General features: G+C 38.6%; 1 protein-coding gene across 1 annotated transcript in view; it reads left to right on the top strand.

Annotated features, from left to right (window-relative positions):
* Nucleotides 1–17,881, top strand: part of SLC35G2 (solute carrier family 35 member G2) — a 41,459-nt gene that overhangs the window by 804 nt on the left and 22,774 nt on the right. The gene's annotated exons all lie outside the window — the stretch shown is intronic.

Raw genomic sequence — 17,881 nt, 5'->3', positions numbered from 1 at the left:
GAAATTCTTCTCCGACGAAAGCCCAGGGCAAGGAGTAGTGGAGGAAGGGCCGGTTATTGCCAGGTGTGCTGGCTAGAGGCGCAGGGGAGGTCCGCCAGCTTCCCCAGGTCTGGGGAGGGAAACACGAACCCTTTCTGAGTCTCTGGGCGCTGAAGAGTTTCTATATTGTGTGCGCCCCTTTGGCCTCTTTCGGGAAGAGGAGGGGGATGGAAGAGTTGCGCAGGCCAGCTGGATGAGACTCGTGTTGGGGCGAATGGGGCCCTGCATCTCTGTCCATGATTTCGCCGGGCTTGGCGAAGAGCGAAATGAAAATATTGCGACCGAGTAACGACCGAGGGTCCCGAGGTAGCGCTGGGTGGGGAGGGCTGGGGGCGGCTTTGGAGAGGCAGTTTCCGAGGGTAATTCTGCCTTAAATGATTTTGATTGGGGTTGCCCGTGTCCTTGGTGCTGAAGTAAGTGCCTCAAGCGCCCTCGTAGGCTCACTTCCTGGACGTGGGCCTGCCTTGCGGTTCTCGTCTGCACCCTTGCCCAAAATGGCCCATCTCCAAAGCAGGTGCCAGAGTGGAGTCTGCCAGACACTGTAAACCTTTGTAGATGGGTTAGGTGCTGGTTTCCTGAAGATAAGGTGAGGGCAAATGTAGCTCTCCTCATGGGTGCAAATAAAGCATATGTATACAGGTTTGATTACTTACATGCAAGTACTCAAGGTGAGAAACATGAACTCTCATGCATGCATCTGTAGGATACTTGTATGTGTATATGCACACATATAATTTACATGTAAATATACTCATCCATTTTCAACACCATCACGTGCTACAAGTTACACTTTTTTTTCAGAGCTTTTTTGGAATTCTTTTTTTTTTGACACCTCTGGTTTTTCTGAATTCTTCAGAACCACTCATTTTCACCATCATCTGTTCCAAAGCAACAGAACCTGCGGATTAAAGTGTTTGGTATTATGCTGAGCAGTTAAGTATTTATATATATTTTAATTCTACACAAAAATAGTTTAGAGATAAAATTTATGTTAATACAAAAAAAATATTCTGTTTTAAGAGGCGCCTGGGTGGCTCAGTGAGATTAAGCCTCTGCCCTCCGCTCTGGTCATGATCTCAGGGTCCAGGGATCGAGCTCCACATTGGGCGCTCTGCTCAGCGGGGAGCCTGCTTCCCCCTCTCTCTCTGCCTGCCTTTCTGCTTCTTGTGATCTCTCTCTCTTTGTGTCAAATAAATAAATAAATAAAATCTTTTAAAAAATAAAATAAAATATTCTCTTTTTAAAAAATATTTTATTTATTTATTGGAGAGAGAAAGCTGGGGGAGGGGGGCCGGGAGGGAGAAACAGACTTTGCACTGAGCCAGAGGCCTGATTCTAAGACAACGATATCATGACCTGAGTGGAAGTTAGACACTTAACCAATTGAGCCACCCGGGCACCCCAATACAAAAAAATGTTCTTAAAGGAAGTTTAAACAAAAAGAATTTAATAGAGAACAATATGTAGATAACAATCTTATAGAAAGTTATAATCTGAAGAAACTATGACCAAGATATATGCTGGCAGTTTCAAATATACAGTTGGTATATGGTTTGTGGACTCCTTAAAGATTACATATGTATTTTTCAAAACATTAATATCTACTTTTTTTTCCTATAAAATGTATACTCATCATAAGAAATTTAGGTAATAGAGGAATGCATAAAACCAGAGAAAACCCTTATAAACAATTTTCTTGTAGGGGAACATATATGCATTTTAAATGGATCTTGCATTTGCATTATATAATTTATCATTAATGTCATTATTAAGGGTTGCATAATATTGCACTACATGGATACATCATAATTTATTTAAATAATACCATAATAATGGACATTTATGTATTTCCAATTTTTTGCTATTACAATTCTGCAAATAACATATTTGAACAGATATCTGTGCACTTGTTTCATTGTATTCTTTGAACAAATTCCTAGAAGTGAAATTGTCAGTTCAGTGGGTAGGTACATTTTAAACACATTGATTTGTTCATTTATTTGTTCAGTTATTTCCTATCTCCACTCTTGTCTTATTCTTTACCATGTTCTCAGCATCTGCAACAGTGCTGGGTATAAAAGTATTAAGATAATATATATTGAAAGAACACTATTTCCAAATTGTGCTACAGAAAATGTGTACCAATATATACTACTATAAATACTGAATTAGAGTGTCAGTGTTCTCATACTATCACCAAAATTAGTTTATTAGATGTTATTAATCTTTTAGAAGTATTTTCCAATTGGATAGGCAAAAAAGAACATATTTTCTCATATGTACTAGTCATACTTATCTCTTCTTTTGTGAGTTTCCAGCCTTATTTTCTTTCTTTTTTTTTTTTTTAAAGATTTTATTTATTTATTTGAGAGAGAGACAGTGAGAGAGAACATGAGGGAGGAGAAGGTCAGAGAGAGAAGCAGACTCCCCGTGGAGCTGGGAGCCCGATGCGGGACTCGATCCCGGGACTCCGGGATCATGACCTGAGCCGAAGGCAGTCCAACCAACTGAGCCACCCAGGCGTCCCTCCAGCCTTATTTTCTATTGGTGTGCTTATATTGTTTATTATTTGTAAGAGCTCTTTGTATAGTAAGAACTTTGTTACCTATGTTGCAATTTTTTCTATTTAAAAATTTTATGGTATTTTATGCTGTACAGAAAATTTCAATTTTTCTGTAGTCTAATATATATATATTTTCTATAATTTCTGGCATTTATTTCAGTATTTCACCCTTCTATATTGAAAGATAATCTGACATTTTTTATGTTTTTTTTTTTAAAGATTTATTTATTTATTTATTTGACAGAGAGAGATCACAAGCAGGCAGAGAGGCAGGCAGAGAGAGAGGAGGAAGCAGGCTCCCCGCGAAGCAGAGAGCCCGATGCGGGGCTCGATCCCAGGACCCTGAGATCACGACCCGAGCCAAAGGCAGCGGCTTAACCACTGAGCCACCCAGGCACCCCATATAAAAGATTGTATTTTAAACTCTAGGTTATACTCCCATCTTCCTTTTTAGTTAGTTCATTGGTAGATGTAAAATTCCATTGAAGATCGCTTTGTAAGAAGTAGTTGTTTATTTTTAAGTTACATTTACAGAGGCTTGTCCTCTAAGAGAGGTAACATGTTACTCAGTTTGAACCCTTTAATATGATGTATTTAATTTCTAAATATTTAATGGAAGTGTATTTCCTTAAAATGCTGTATAGTCTGTAGTATTTTTAAACTGTTAGTATGTAATCTCTTTAAAAAGGAGCTATTCTTTTTGTAGAGTTTTTTTTTGTATAAGCAGAAAATATGACAAAGTCTACTTTTTAGTCAAATTGGGAATTCATGTCATTGAAGTTCATAAGAATGTGCACACATAAGGTTGATCAAGTACCTTAAAGAGAACAAAAAAAAAATTATATTTATATATAGGTGTCCCTGGATGGTATTTCTTAAACACTCCGATAAGTCACAGTTCCAGGACGTTATGACTTTATTTTCCTTCTTATTTCATGTTTCTCCTGAAAAATTTTGATTATAAAATCAGGCAAAGTACCCTTCCTATCACCATACATATTTTTTCCCTGCCATTCTGCCCTTAGCAATGATTCTCCAAGTAACTAAAGTGTCACACCAACAGTCACTGTCTGCCGGCCACTGTTCTGGGTGTGGGAAGGAGAATGATAACCACTCCAGTATCTCTCCTTTCTCACTTTCATCCATCTACCTTCAAGTCTAGACACAGGAAATAGCCTTCTACTTGGCAGGAAATGTCAGAGATAAGCTGAGGACACAGAGTTGTGTTTTTTTTTTTTTCCTTCTTTTGTGGACCAAAACTTTGTTTTTCCCTATACATTTTAATATATATATATAATTTTAAAAAGATATACATATATAATTTTAAAATTTTGGCTTATATAACATTGCCAAAGGTTAAATTGTTTATTCATTCTTTCTCTTATAGTCATGGCTGTAATAGAATTATATGTGACCAAGAGGCATATATAATGCTTTATGTGCACTTAGCACTATTTGATAGGTATATAGGAACTCAATTCATAAGCCTCTCATCTTTACTAAACTTCATTTAATAATTTCCTGACTGTATCAAAATCATTTGGTTTATAGCTTTTCCCTTTTATTTCAGACCCCAAATATCAGGAGCTTTACTGAACTCTGACTTTTGCTTTAAGAAGTTGATGAAGAGGGGCGCTTGGGTGGCTCAGTGGGTTAAGCCGCTGCCTTCGGCTCAGGTCATGGTCTCAGGGTCCTGGGATCGAGTCCCGCATCGGGCTCTCTGCTCAGCAGGGAGCCTGCTTCCTCCTCTCTCTCTCTGCCTGCCTCTCTGCCTACTTGTAATCTCTCTCTGTCAAATAAATAAATAAAATATTGAAAAAAAAAGATGTTGATGAAGAAAAGTAGAAATATTAGGTAATTTCCCATTTTTTTGCCCTGTTCTCTGTGTAACTCTGGCTGAGCCCTTGCTCTAAATAGGGGTGAGAATCCCAATGGTGAATAAGGCTTCTGAAGCTGGTAGTGAACCAAAGCCAGTTATATCATTTCTTGGAGTCCCTTAAATTTGAGATCAGGAGTAGAAGATAGAGTCAGGTTGCAAAAGTGTGATAACCAGAGCTCAGCATCACAACTAATTAGACCAAGAATTAGTGGAGTCTGGATAAGATTGTGACTTTCTCCAGAGCAGGCCAGCTATGCCAGAGGACTTGTAGCATTTGTTGAGCCTGGTATTACCCCTAGGACCTGGGGATACTGAGAAAAAGATAAGGACATATCTCTGTTCTTGGAATGTGAAACTTTATCAGGGGTTAGGGTTATATACACAACTTACAGTGATACCACATGTCAAGGACTACAACAGAGTCCTGTAGAAAGTGTTCTTAAAGCCAGTGGAGGAACAGATTGTTCAGTGAGAGCTTCTCCAAGTAAGTCACTAGGAACATTGTGAGGATGTGTTTGGATATTTGCCAGAGATTTCTTTGTGGGATAGTTGATGGCCTCAAGCAGGGCTGGAAGCTGAGGGTTTAGATTTGAAGCCTGGCTGCCATGTTTAGCACCTTTGTAAGCTTGGGCAAGTCACCGTACATGGTTGAGTTTCACTGAAATTTTTCAAAAGATTTTATTTATTTATTTGTCAGAGAGAGAGAGAGAGCACAAGCAAGGGGAGCAGCAGGCATAGGGAGAAGAGGCTCCCCACTGAGCAAGGAGCCCAATGTGGGACTCGATCCCAGGACCCTGGGATTATGACCCAAGTGAAGGCAAATGCTTAATCCAACGCTTAACTGACTGAACCATCCAGGCATCCTTTGCTCTTCATTTTCAAGATTGTTTTGGTTATTCAGGATTCCTTAAGTTTCCATATGAATTTTAGGATGGATTTTTTTTTAATTAAAAAATTTTTTTAAAAGAGATTTTATCAGAAAAAGAGAGCGAGTAAGAGTGTGTGAGAGCACAGAAGCAGGGGGAACAGCAGGCAGAGGGAGAAGCAGGCTTCCCGATGAGCAAGGAGCCCAATGCAGGACTTGATCCCAGGGCCTGGGATCATGATCTGATACAAAGACAGATGCATTTTTGTTGCTGTTTTTTCTTAAGATTTTATTTATTTATTTGACAGTGAGAGAGACAGCAAGAGAGGGAACAAAAGCAGGGGGAGTGGGAGAGGGAGAAGCAGGCTCCTCACTGAACAGGGAGCCTGATGCAGGACTCCATCCAAGGACCCTGGGATCATGACCTGAGCAGAAGGCAGACGCTTAATGACTGAGTCACCCAGGCATCCCATGAATTTTTTTTTTTTAAGAGCAAATAATATCAGTGCCTCCCTTGTTAGAGTTGTTGTGGGATTAAGTAAAACATTACAGGTAAAGCCCAGTGTATAGTGGTCTAGTTTGTTTATTTTGCCTTTCTAGAGTTGCATGTAAATCACTCTGGACAAATGATTAATCATTGTATTGTCAGAGCTTTCAATGTTAAATGGACTGTATAAACTCTGTATCTTCTGACTCTGTATAATTCCCCTTATTTGGAATTTTCTTTTTTAAGATGGTCTAAATCCCAGCCTTCTGCTTTTTACCAATTCTCATACTATGCACAAACAAAACAGGCCTAGTCTGGCATTGTTCTGACTTTAGCTTTGTTCTTTAGTACTCTGATGTTAAAGCAAACACATATTTAATTGTATGATTTCCTTCCTTTAATGTATTTGGAACTTGTTGTATCTGTTTTGTGGCACTTGTAACCATGTATTGTTTCTCCCCAGTGAACATGTACATTATTTTTATATTTTTTAAAAATTATTTATTTATTTATTATTTGAGAGAGAGCACCTGTATGTGTGCATGGGAGGCGGGGTAGAGGGAGAGGGGGAGAGAGAGTCTTAAGCAGAGTCTGGGCTGAATCCAGAGTCCAACATGGGGCTCTTTTTCACAGCCCTGAGCGGAAACCAAGAGTCAGAGACTTAACCAACTGTGCCACCCGTGTGCCCTGAACATGGACATTTTTTTAGGAGAAAATTTATGTCTTCCTAATCTTATCTCCTATAATGTCTTAGATAGTGCTTTGAACTTCATGGCACTCAGGTAAATGTCGACTGAATGAAGGAATAAATGTGAATGCATGAAGCTGCCAGAATAGTTGGTGTGATCTCAGGCTGCTCCCATAGAAACAGAAACTCTGGAATAGGAGAGATTATAAAACCTGGCATATGTTCAGAGAAAAGTGGTTAAGATGGTGAGAGGATTGAGAACCACGATTACGCATGGAATAACTGAAAGAAAGAGAAGGTTTTCAGTTTGGAGAAGGAAAAAAACTCGTAATACTGTGGAATAATTAAAAAAAAAAGAAGTTTTCAGTTTGGAGAAGAAAAAAACTCACAATGGGGCACCTACAATAGGAATTAGTTCTGATATTGAAATGTTGTCATGGAAGAAGGAATTAATTAGTGATCCTAGAGGAAATACATAGGAACAGTCTCTGGAAATTATATGGAGAAAGATTCTGACACAATGTTAAAAAATAATTTTCTGGGCGCCTGGGTGGCTCATTGGGTTAAGCTGCTGCCTTCAGCTCGGGTCATGATCTCAGGGTCCTGGGATGGAGTCCCACATCAGGCTCTCTGCTCAGCAGGGGGCCTGCTTCCCTTCCTCTCTATCTGCCTGCTTCTCTGCCTACTTGTGATCTCTGTCTGTCAAATAAATAAATAAAATCTTTAAAAAAAAAAGTAAAAAAAAAGTTAAAAAATAATTTTCTGATAGAATGACTCTTAAGTGGCTGCCATGAAAGGGAATGAGCTTCCTGTCATTGCTGGTGTTCAAACAGATTTGGTATTATCTGTTGGGGATGCTGTAGAGGATATGCAGACAGCCCCTGACTTAACAATGATTTGACTTAACGATTTTTCAGCCGTATGATGGTGCAAGAGCCATATGCATTCATGAGAAACCATACTTCCAGTTTTGAATTTTGATCTTTTCCCAGGCTACCACTATGTAGTGTGGTTCTCTCGGGTGATGCTGAGCAGCAGCAGGAAGCCACAGCTCCCAGTCAGCTACACAATCATGAAAGTGAACAGCTGATACAACTGTTCTGTTTTTCACTTTCAGTGCAGTATTCAATAAATGAAATGAGATATTCAATACTTAATTATAAAATAGATTTTGTGTTAGGTGATTTTGCCCAACTGTAGGCTAATGCAGGGACATTTAAGGTAGGCTAGGCTAAGCTATGATGTTCTGTAGGTTAGGTGAGTTAAGTGCATTTTTGACTTACAATGTTTTCAACTTATGATGGATTTATCAGGATGTAGCACCATCATAAGTGGAGAAAGATGTATAATTATTTACAAAGGAATTGGAGTAGATGACTCCCCAAATCTTTTTCAAGTCTCATGGTCTTTAATTCTATGTATATCATTACATTATTATATATGGTTACCCTTTATTATATCTACATATCAATGTATGCATTGTATATGTATATATATAAAGATAAATATATTCATCACATTAATAGTGCTTAAATTAATGAAGGGTAAAAATGATTTTTCAAAAACTTGATCTTCATTACTTAAAAAATATTACTAACATGTTTTTTGCTTGAGAACACCAGTTTGTAAAATATTATTCTGCATGAGCACTGTGTTCTTAAACTGCAATAAACAGTATAATAATGTTGTTGGCATCTCAGACACTGGGATGGTGCAATCAGTTAAGCATCCTACTCTTTTTTTTTTTTCCAATTTATTTATTTTCAGAAAAACAGTATTCATTATTTTTTCACCACACCCAGTGCTCCATGCAAGCTGTGCCCTCTATAATACCCACCACCTGGTACCCCAACCTCCCACCCCGCTGCCACTTCAAACCTCTCAGATTGTTTTTCAGAGTCCATAGTCTCTCATGGTTCATCTCCCCTTCCAATTTACCCAAAAGCACATACCCTCCCCAATGTCCATAACCCTACCCCCCTTCTCCCAACCCCCCTCCCCCCAGCAACCCACAGTTTGTTTCGTGAGATTAAGAGTCACTTATGGTTTGTCTTAAGCATCCTACTCTTGATTTCAGCTCAGATCATGAACTTAAGGTTGTGAGATCAAGCCCCTGGGGCTCTGTGGTCAGTACAAATGCTCAGTGCAGAGTCTGCTGGAGATTCTTCCCATTCCCTCTGTTATTCTCCCTTGTTCTTCCTCTCTCAAATGAATAAATCTTTAAAAAAATAATATTAGCATCTCAAAAGCAAATAAATATCATTTCCATTTCTAAATTAAAATGGCCTGATCCATCTAGCTGTTACCTTTTCCCAGTAAAAGTTTTTACTGTTGGGGCACCTGGGTGGCTCAGTCAGTTAAGCATCCAACTCTTGATATCAGCTCAGGTCTTGTTATGTATCTTTAATCTTTAATTTGTGACAGTTCCTGATTCATTCCTTGTCTTTAATAACCTTGACATTTTTGAAAGTTCAGGCTTGTGCTTTTGTGCTCTCTCTCTCTCTTTTGCTCTCTCTCAAATAAATAAAATCTTTAAAACAAAACAAAACAAAGTTCAGGCCATTTTGTAGAATGGCCCTCACTTTAGGTTTGTCTATGTTTCTTTATGATTAGATGCAAGTTATACAATTTTGGCAGGAATATGGTAGAAGAGGTAGTGTGTTCTCAGTATATCTTATTAATAAAGATTTGTAGTTGATGTTAATTTTGAAGACTGATTAAGGTGATAACTTTTTCACTGTAAAGTTATTAACTTTCCATTTGTAATTAGTAAGCATTTTGTGGGGAGATACTTTGAGACTATATAAACATCCTGTTCTTAAACAAACTTTCAGTCACCTATTTTATGATTCTTGCTTGAAAAAATAAGTACTATGATGACTGCCAAATGGCAGTTTTTCCAGTTTCAACATTTATTTTACATTTATTACTTGGTATTTTGTTTTAAGAGTTTTCTCTTTTCTTTTTATTTGTCAATTCACTTATTTACATAAGCATGGACTCTGTTTTATTCAATGGATTTTAATCCACTGTCATTATTGATTTCAGTGCTAAAATTGTCAGAGGTTTGGATGTTCAAATCCTGTTCGAGCTAGTTCTTGTGTTCTTTGGACATTTCTATTTTATTCTTGGAGTACTTTCTGGTGTCAGATGTTTCAGGCTTATCTTGTTTCTCTTATTCTTACCCAACCATTTCAGTCATTTCAAAAGCTATTTTTCCTGGGAATGGTTCCCGGGAGATCTGGGTGCTAGGTGTGGTTATTAATACTGGGGTATCATTGATTTTAGACCATTTTAGCAGACAGAGCCAGGAAACTCACAAACACATATGGACATGCATCTATATCTATTTCTATATCTAGTCATCTATTCATATTAAAATCCATGAGTTTACTCTAATATCTTCAACTCCACTCCAACACCACAGGGTTCCTTCTAGTCTTCACTCTTTTTCTATTTGTAATTTCCTTTCTGATGATGAGAAATTTGGCCCTCATTATCTTTAATATTTAATTATAGGCTCATTCTCTCTTTATATAACTAATACCCTGGTCTCATGGGCCACCCCTGCCCCAACTTCTCCTCAGACCCAGTCCTGCTGGCCTCCCTACCCACCCAGCCTCCTCCCAGCCACACAACTAGAAAAGTGGTAGAACAGGAAAAAAAAATGCCAATTATTTGACAGATAGCCCCTTACTGGTCTTCAAGCTCAAGGGCATCTATTTGTCAAAATGCTCCTGTGAAGATGCACATGGAAAAGGGGCCCTTGGGCTAGAAAGATGAAGATTTAACCAGGCAAAGAGGCAGTCCTCAAGGATGTCCCTTCTGTGAGAAATGGAGAATGAAGGGTAGAGGCAGCCAAATGCTGCCGCCTGCCAAGAACCACAATGAAGGAATTCTCCAAAATGGGTACGGTTCAGGGTTCAGTCAACCTCCTTCTCCAGTTCCATTAATATGCCACTGTGTTTTGTTACGATGTCTAGAACACATTCCATTTAACAGAAACATATCACTATGCTGTATTTGTCAAGAGGGAAATACTGCTTTTAAATTGAAATTCTCGGAGATGGATGATAGTGTCTATTGTTTTAATGCTTACTTCATTTCCTGGTCCAGAAGACCAGAAATCTGTTTGTATTTTAGAAAACAGCATGAGGTCCATCTGTTCAGGTCATATTTTCCCACATTAACACAAAGATTTATGGAGTGGTAAACTTAGTAAGAAAAACCAATCATAGTTATATTATTTGCTGCCATTTGAATTGACTTTTTTTTGTTAGCCATGAAAATATAGTAGTAAACACACATGTGCACAATGAATTAATTCTTTCAAACACCAACTATAATAAAGGAATCCTTCTTAGTTCATATAGTATTTTACCTTTGTTTTGGTTTGCATTCTAGACATCATCCATTCAAATTCTCCCCATGATACTGTTTATCCACAGTTTTGCTTCCAACAGAAGGCACAGACAGACATATAAGAGCTGTTTGGCTTCCCGGGTGACTATTCTGGTATGACTGAAATACAGCGTAATATTTTTTTTTCCTCTAATGAAAATAGCTTGATTCCCTCCCCTCCTCCCCGACCCCTCCAGTATATGAAATAAAGACACACTTAGGTAGAAAGTAAACAAAAAGTAATAAGAAAGTACTAAAAACCTGAAATTCTGCCATCCACAGTATAAATTGTTTTATATTTTAAAAAAGATACCATGAATACTCTTTTATGCCTTTCTTTTTACTTAGCAATGTGACATGAAATTTATGTCATCAGGTATACATATATATTATCTTTCTGGATGATTGTATAATATTGGATTGATGTTTTCATTTTACCAGTCCCCTATTAGAGGATAATGAACTATTTTCAATTTTTTTGTTGTGTAAAGAAAGCCATGATGAATATCTTTGCTTGCAATCTTTATGTACTTTATAGGGATCTCTTTGGGATATATTCCTCCTGGAAATGGCATTGCTGGGTCAAAGGGTTCATATATTTAACATTTTTATACATGTCGCTGGTAAAAGTAACTCTTAATGAGATGGATTATATATACAGTGCTTGTCCTTCATATACAATGTCCCTTTCAGTGATGGGACTTTGCAGTCTCTTTTCAACTTTGTAGTAGCATTATATATGTGTGTGTATATTCTCTAATAGACATTTAAGGGAGTGATTTTAATAAATCTAGGTATGCAGCTTAACCAACCAGGTGTTGTCAAGTTTTACTCAAAATATGATTTATGGTTTGGTTTGAAGCAAGATGATATTTGGTCCATTTCTTGTTTTTTCTTATTTGAGTTTAATGAATTATAGTAAATGGTATATGAGAGTGAGTTGTAATTTCCCTGAGTGATGTCTATAGTATGAAGAATCAGTTATGATTAAATGAAACCAAATTTGTAAAATTTTAATCTAATTCATGTGGCTTTTCCAGAAGTCTTGGCCTCAAGAGGGATTTCAGGCTTGGCTTTCTCGTGGATAAACAGCAAGAACAGTGTAAACGTGAGCAGGTGGTGTGTGTAGTGTTTCAGGGATTTGTGAGTAGACCCCATTGATCCTTGGTGTTCCTTTTTTTGTTCAGGGATTGGTGCAAGTCCTGGGGGTGAGTGTTGGTAGGTTTCTTTGAACTCACCTGGGCTGTTTGATCCTTTCTCATGAGAATTAGGTAAGGGATAAGTAGCCAGTCATACTTTACAAGCCTATCCAAACAGCCCTATAATCTGTTTTACATTACATTTAATTAGCATTGAACCTAATTGGTGGCTTAATCATTTATGTACATATAAAAAAGATCATGGAAATAGAAAAGGATCATTTTATTCCTGCCCCTCCTCCTTCTAACAATGGCTCCCTGCCACTCTCAACAGATTCACTCAACACAGCTGATTTTAAAGGTGCTGATTCACTGCTGACTGATTCTGCCTTTTTTTTTTTTTTAAGACAGTAGGAAAGTAAGTGGTAGATGATAAATATGTGTTCACTGAGGATGTCATAGTTTATGCAAATTGATAGGTCCACTGCCTTAGAGATTAGAAAAGCTCTTTCCTGGAAAGGGAAGTGTCGATTAAAAATGGTGAAAGACTCATTCCAGCAAGTTCTTAGCTGCCAACCGACATATTCATCACAGTGTGCCAGAATGGATTTTAAAACGGTACAACAGAAATTACTCTGCTCCAAATCAGGCATCATTGCCTTCACACAAGCCAAATCAAACTGCTTGTTTGAAAACTGCCAAATAAAGCTTTCTTTCAACCTCAGTTAACTTTTTCCTTTCCTGGTGTGTATGGTTCATTACAGTCTACTAAAGTCGTCAACCACAATTGAGTATAGGGGAGCCAGGCTCCTCACCTTGATTTTGCCTACACAGCAACAGGCATCGCTGCTTCCAAGCTGATGGCAAGAGAGAATGTTCAGCCTAGTTCGAACCAGATTGATAACTCCCTTCCCAACTTGCCCCTTTCTACCCCTTTCCCTTTTGCACTTTTTGCTTTCATTTAGTTCTTTTCTTCAGAATCGAATATTCACTCCTTTTCCTAGTTCAGCTAAGCAGCCTTCATTCCTAGCCCAGCCTGCTTGCTGTACCACAGGCTACATCCTTGCTCAGTCCTATCAAAGCAGCCTTGACCCATAACCACTGGGGCAGCTTCTGCTTTTCAGCCCAGAATAAGGATTCTTTCTCACCTAAGAATCCCTCTTTTGGGGTGCCAAGGTGGCTCAGTGGGTTAAAGGCTCAGCCTTCGGCTCAGGTCATGATCTCAGGGTCCTGAGATCGAGCCCTGCATAGGGCTCTCTGCTCAGCAGGGAGTCTGCTTCCCTTCCTCTCTTTCTCTGCTTGCCTCTCTGCCTACTTGTGATCTCTGTCAAATAAATAAAATCTTAAAAAAAAAAAGAATCCGTCTTTTAAGCTTATGTTAGCTAACATGCTGAGGAGCTTGTCATTCAGCCTATGTGCCCAAATCTTTTCTAGCCTGAGCTGCCATGAAGTTCTGGTGCTGTTGCGCATTTATTAGCACTGCAGGGAATGACCCTCACAGTGGATGTTACCTCACTGATCTGTCATCAGCAAAGCATAGTGATGATGGTGGATTTGGACTTATTCTTCCACATTCCTCCCTTGATTTTTCTAAGCAAGAAGATGAATTTGTGAGATGGTTAGCAGGGTCAGGAGGTTCAGTCAATGGCTATAGAAAGGAAAGCTAGCTATTGCTACAGTAATACAGAATTGGACTCTATCCAAGGCCTGGACTAACAGGGTCAGAGCACCAATACCAGATTCCAGAGTGCAACAAACTTGCCATTCCTCAGACTCTCAGAGTAAATTATTTTCCCTCAAGAACAAGATGCCTGTGGGTAGAGTAAAAACCTCATATCCTACTAATTTTTGAGATGAGATGTTTCTTACTGGTCAGTAATGTGAACATAAAAGTCAGAATTCATCCATAGCAACCCCCTAAATAACATTTTTAGGGTAAGTACCCAATCATGTCTACAAATCATGGGGGTAAAACTCAAGTTTATAGCCAATTTAAAGTCCATTCTAAAATTATAACAGGGTTGCTATTGAGGATACGGGCAAGGGATGGGGTAAATGGGTGGTGGGTATTAAGGAGGGCACTTACTGTGATGGGCACTGGATGTCATACATAAGTGATGAATCACTAAATTCTACTCCTAAACTAATATTACACTATATGTTAAGTACTCCTGAAACTAATATTACACTATAATATTTTTTAAATTAACATATAATGTATTATTATCCCCAGGGTACAGGTCTGTGAATCGCCAGGTTTACACACTTCACAGCACTCACCATAGCACATACCCTCCCCAATGTCCACCACCCACACACCCCATCCCAACCCTCTCCTACCCCCCAGCAACCCTCAGTTTGTTTTGTGAGATTAAGAGTCACTTATGGTTTATCTCCTTCCCTCTCTTGTTTCATTTATTCTTCTCCTACCCCTGAACCCCCCACATTGCATCTCCCCTTCCTCATATCAGGAAGATATATTATAATTGTCTTTCTCCGATTGACTTATTTCACTAAGCATAATACCCTCTAGTTCCATCCACATCATCGCAAATGGCAAGATTTTTTCTTTTGATGGCTGCATAGTATTCCATTGTATATATATACCACTTATTCTTTATCCATTCATCTGTTGATGGACATCTAGGTTCTTTGCGTTGTTTGGCTATTGTGGACATTGCTGCTATAAACATTCAGGTGCATGTGCCCCTTCGGATTACTACATTTGTATGTTTAGGGTAAATACCTGGTAGTGCAATTGCTGGGTTGTAAGGTAGCTCTATCAACTTTTTGAGGAACCTCCATGATATTTTCCAGAGTGGCTGCACCAGCTTGCATTCCCACCAACAGTGTAGGAGGGTTCCCCTTTCTCTGCATCCTCGCCAGTATCTGTCATTTCTTGACTTGTTAATTTTAGCCATTCTGACTGGTGTGAAGTGGTATCTCATTGTGGCTTTGATTTGTATTTCCCTGATGCCGAGTGATGTGGAGCACTTTTTCATGTGTCTGTTGGCCATCTGGATGTCTTCTTTGCAGAAATGTCTGTTCATGTCCTCTGCCCATTTCTTGATTGGCTTATTTGTTCTTTGGGTGTTGAGTTTGCTAAGCTCTTTATAGATTTTGGATACTAGCCCTTTATCTGATATGTCGCTTGCAAATATCTTCTCCCATTCTGTCAGTTGTCTTGTGGTTTTGTTAACTGTTTCCTTTGCTGTGCAAAAGTTTTTGATCTTGATGAAGTCCCAATAGTTCATTTTTGCCCTTGCTTCCCTTGCCTTTGGCGATGTTCCTAGGAAGAAGTTGCTGTGGCTGAGGTCAAAGAGGTTGGTGCCTGTGTTCTCCTCAAGGATTTTGATGGGTTCCTTTCTCACATTGAGGTCCTTCATCCATTTTGAGTCTATTTTCATGTGTGGTGTAAGGAAATGGTCCAATTTCATTTTTCTGCACGTGGCTGTCCAATTTTCCCAACACCATTTACTGAAGAGGCTGTCTTTTTTCCATTGGACATTTTTTCCTGCTTTGTCAAAGATTAGTTGACCATAGAGTTGAGGGTCTATTTCTGGGCTCTCTATTCTGTTCCATTGATCTATGTGTCTGTTTTTGTGCCAATACTGTAATGTCTTGATGATAACAGCTTTGTAATAGAGCTTGAAGTCTGGAATTGTAATGCCACCAACTTTGGCTTTCTTTTTCAATATTCCTCTGGCTATTCGAGGTCTTTTTGGGTTCCATATAAATTTTAGGATTATTTGTTCCATTTCTTTGAAAAAATGGATGGGACTTTGATAGGGATTGCATTAAATGTGTAGATTGCTTTAGGTAGCATAGACATTTTCACAATATTTGTTCTTCCAATCCATGAGCACGGAACATTTTCCCATTTCTTTGTGTCTTCCTCAATTATCATGAGTACTTTATAGTTTTCTGAGTATAGATTCTTTGCCTCTTTGGTTAGATTTATTCCTAGGAATCTTGTGGTTTTGGATGCAATTGTAAATGGGATTGACTCCTTAATTTCTCTTTCTTCTGTCTTGTTGTTGGTGTAGAGAAATGCAACTGATTTCTGTGCATTGATTTTTATATCCTGACACTTTAATGAATTCCTGTACAAGTTGTAGCAGATTTGGAGTGGAGTCTTTTGGGTTTTCCACATATAGTATCATATCATCTGCAAAGAGTGATAGTTTGACTTCTTCTTTGCCGATTTGGATGCCTTTCTTTTTGTTGTCTGATTGCTGAGTCTAGGACTTCTAGTACTATGTTGAATAGCAGTGGTGATAATGGACACCCCTGCGGTGTTCCCGACCTTAGCGGAAAAGCTCTCAGTTTTTCTCCATTGAGAATATTTCGGTGGGTTTTTCATAGATGGCTTTGATGATATTGAGGTATGTGCCCTCTATCCTTACACTTTGAAGAGTTTTGATCAGGAAAGGATGCTGTACTTTGTCAAGTGCTTTTTCAGCATCTATTGAGAGTATCATATGGTTCTTGTTCTTTCTTTTATTAGTGTATTGTATCCCATTGATTGATTTGCGGATGTTGAACCAAAGTTGCAGCCCTGGAATAAATCCCACTTGGTCGTGGTGAATAATCCTTTTAATGTACTGTTGGATCCTATTGGCTAGTATTTTGGTGAGAATTTTCGCATCTGTGTTCATCAAGGATATTGGTCTATAGTTCTGTTTTTTGATGGGATCCTTATCTGGTTTTGGGATCAAGGTAATGCTGGCCTCATAAAATGAGTTTGGAAGTTTTCCTTCCATTGCTATTTTTTGGAACAGTTTCAGGAGAACAGGAATTAATTCTTCTTTAAATGGTTTGTAGAATTCCCCTGGGAAGCCATCTGGCCCTGGGCTCTTGTTTGTTGGGAATTATTACACTATATGTTAAGTAACTATTTTAAAATAAAAACTTGAAACATTATAAATGATAAAATTGTACACTTCGACTCCAAAAAATAAAAAATGTGGAAGATAATCACTTCTGGCTAGTACAAATGAAAAGCACTAAGTAATTAAGCAATCATATTTAACAGTTTAGGGGCACCTGGGTGGCTCAGTCTCTGGGTGTCTGCCTTCAGCTCGGGTCATGATCCTAGAGTCCTGGGATTGAGCCCCACACCAGGCTCCCTGCTCCGGGGGAAGCCTGCCTCTCCCTCTCCCACTCCCCCTGCTTGTGTTCCCTCTCTCGCTGTGTCTCTGTCAAATAAATAAATAAAATCTTTCAAAAATGCTCAATCATGGGCACCTGGGTTGCTCAGTGGGTTAAAGCCTCTGCCTTTGGTTCAGGTCATGGTCCCAGGGTCCTGGGATCAAGTCCCGCATCGGGCTCTCTGATCAGCAGGGAACCTGCTTCCTCCTCTCTCTCTGCCTGCCTCTCTGCCTACTTCTGATCTCTGTCTGCCAAGTAAATAAAATAAAATCTTTAAAAAATGCTCAATCATATTTAACAGTTTAATAAAATGTCATAATACTCTGGTAAACATTCAGATGATGACTTTGAAGTGTTTTGAAATAAATGAAGATAGCACCCTTATTTCATAAAGTTATGTCTAATATATTAACATTTATTGCTCTTAAGAGAATTCAAAGTATAGCTTATTCTAGCCACCGAAACATTTTGAGAATGGAAAAAATGGTAACACCAATTTGGTCTTTTATATTCCAAATCTCAATGCCCCTCTTTGGTAAATACCCTCACTTCATTCATTGGGTCTGATTTTACCACTATTTCCTTGTTTGTTTCTTTCTGGAGAGTTCAGGATCAGCTTCAAATGACAAGGAGATATGAAAAATGAGGCTCAAGGGTTCTTAATTTTTA

The sequence above is a fragment of the Neovison vison genome, chromosome 6 (genome assembly GCF_020171115.1).
Source record: "Neovison vison isolate M4711 chromosome 6, ASM_NN_V1, whole genome shotgun sequence".
Taxonomy (NCBI): Eukaryota; Metazoa; Chordata; class Mammalia; order Carnivora; family Mustelidae; genus Neogale; species Neogale vison.
Note: the sequence above shows the minus strand (reverse complement) of the source record. Positions and strands in the feature narration are given on the sequence as shown.